At 49.8% G+C, this 2,522-nt stretch overlaps 1 pseudogene; it reads left to right on the plus strand.

Moving 5' to 3' along the window:
• Window positions 1-1,298: 1,298 nt before the first annotated feature.
• On the plus strand, window positions 1,299-2,277 carry LOC137661021 (uncharacterized; annotated as a pseudogene).
• Window positions 2,278-2,522: the final 245 nt, after the last annotated feature.

The following is a 2,522-nucleotide window of genomic DNA, read 5'->3' on the forward strand; positions in this document are numbered from 1 at the left end:
GCCATGCGGTCCTAGGAGCGCCATGTGGTTCTTTGTTCTGCACCGTGCAAGGGGAGTCCAAGGTCGCTAGCTCTGTGCTTAACCCTTGCTCAAAGCCTGGGTTGCTCAGACTGCTCAGTGACTGACACAGGATCGTGCCCCTTCTCACTCAACCAAGCCTCTACACTTGGAGAAGTAAGGAAGGAGGTCAGCAGAACTGCTACCTTGGACTTCCAGAGGGTAGACTTTGGCCTGTTTAGGAGCCTGGTTGACTAAGTCCCTTGGGAGGCAGTACTGAAGGGCAAAGGAGTCCAGGAAGGCTGGACACTCTTCAAGAAAGAAATCTTAAAGGTGCAGGAGCAGACTGTCCTTGTGTGCTGGAAGACGAGCTGGCAGGGAAGAAGACTGGCCTGGCTGAACAGAGAGCTTTGGCTGGAACTCAGGAAAAAAAGGAGAGTTTATGAGCTTTGGAAGAAGGGGCAGGCCACTCTGCAGGACTACAAGGATGTTGTGAGGCTGTCCAGGGAAAAACTTAGAAGGGCCAAAGGCCAGCTGGAACTTAATCTGCCCACTGCTGTAAAAGGCAATAAAAAATGTTTCTACAAATACATTAGCCACAAGAGGAAGGCCAAGGAGAGTCTCCATCCTTTACTGGATGAGTGGGGGAAACATAGTGACAAAGGATGAGGAAAAGGATGAGGTACTTAATGTCTTCTTTGCCTCAGTCTTCAGTAGTAAGACCGGTTGTTTTCTGGGTACCCAGCCTTGTGAGCTGGAGGACAGGGAGCAGAGTGAAGCCCCCATAATCCAAGGGGAAATGGTTAGCAACATGCTACGCTACTTAGACACACACCTCTATGAGGCTGGATGGGATCCACCCAAGGGTATGGAGAGACCTAGAAGTGCTCACCAAGCCACTTTCCATCATTTATCAGCAGTCGTGCCTAACTGGGGAGGTCGCAGGTGACTGGAAATTAGCAAATGTGATGCCCATCTACAAGAAGGGGCCCAAGGAGGATCCGGGGAACTACAGGCCTGTCAGTCTGACCTTGGTGCCAGGGAAGATTACGGAGCAGATCATCTTGAGTGCTATCATGGGGCACATAGAGGACAATGAGACGATCAGGCACAGTCAACGTGGGTTTATGAAAAGCAGGTCCTGCTTGACTAACCTGATCTCTTTCTATGACAAGATGACCCACTTACTGGATGAGGGAAAGGCTGTGGATGTTGTCTACCTGGACTTTAGTAAAGCCTTTGGCACCGTTTCCCACAGCATTCTCCTGGAGAAACTGGCTGCTCTTGGCTTGTATGGGCATATGCTTTGCTGTGCAAAAAACTGGCTGGATGGCCCAGCCCAAAGAGTTGTGGTGAATGGAGTTAAATTCAGCTGGCGGCTGGTCGTAAGTGGTGTTCCACAGGGCCCAGTATTAGGGCCAGTTCTGTTCAGTATCTTTATCAATGATTTGGACCAGGCAATTGAGTGCACCCTCAGTAAGTTCACAGATGACACCAAGTTGGGCAGCAGTGTTGACTTACTTGAGGGTAGGAAGGCTCTGCAGAGGGATGTCAACAGGTTTGATCGATGGGCCAAGGCCAACTGTATGAGGTTCAACAAGGCCAAGTGTCAGATCCTCCTCTTGGGGCACAACAACCCCATGCAACCCTACAGGCTTGGGGAAGAGTGGCTAGAAAGCTGCCTGGTGGAAAAGGACCTGGGGATATTGATAGATGGTAGGTTGAATATAAGCCAGCCGTGTGCCCAGGTGGCCAAGAAGGCCAACAACATCCTAGCCTTCATGAGAAACTGTGGCCAGCAGGCCAAGGGAAGTGATCCTCCCTCTGTACTTGACACTGGTGAGGCTGCACCTCAAATACTGTGTGCAGTTTTGGGCCCTTCACTACAAGATAGACATTGAGGTGCTGGAGTGAATCCAAAGGGCAACGAAGCTGGCGAAAGGTCTGGAGAACAAGTCTTATGAGGAGTGACTGAAGGAACTGGGGCTGTTTAGTCTGGAGAAAAGGAGGCTGAGGGGAGACCTTATTGATGTCTACAGGTACCTGAAAGAAGGTTCTAGCAAGGAGGGTGCTAGTCTCTTCTCCCAGGTAACAAACTATAGGACAAGGGGAAAGTGCCTCAAGTTGTGCCAGGGGAGGTTTAGATTGGATATTAGGAAAAATTTCTTCATGGAAAGGGTTATCAAGCATTGGAACAGGCTGCCCAGGGAAGTGGTGGAGTCACCATTCCTGGAGGTATTTAAAAGATGAGTAGATGTGGTGCTTAGGGATATTGTTTAATGGTGGACTTGGCAGTGCGAGGTTAACTCTTGGACTTTATGATCTTAAAGGTCCTTTCCAATCAAAAAGGTTCTATGATTCTAAGGACCTACTTGGGGGTATCCCATAGGATCGGGCTCTAGAAGGTAGGGGGGTCCAAGAGAGCTGGTTAATATTCAAGCATGACTTCCTCCAAGCTCAAGGTCGGTGCATCCCTATGAGTAAGAAATCAAGCCAAGGGGGCAGGAGACATGCATGGATGAGCA

This window comes from Nyctibius grandis, chromosome 1, assembly GCF_013368605.1.
Source record: "Nyctibius grandis isolate bNycGra1 chromosome 1, bNycGra1.pri, whole genome shotgun sequence".
Classification (NCBI taxonomy): domain Eukaryota; kingdom Metazoa; phylum Chordata; class Aves; order Nyctibiiformes; family Nyctibiidae; genus Nyctibius; species Nyctibius grandis.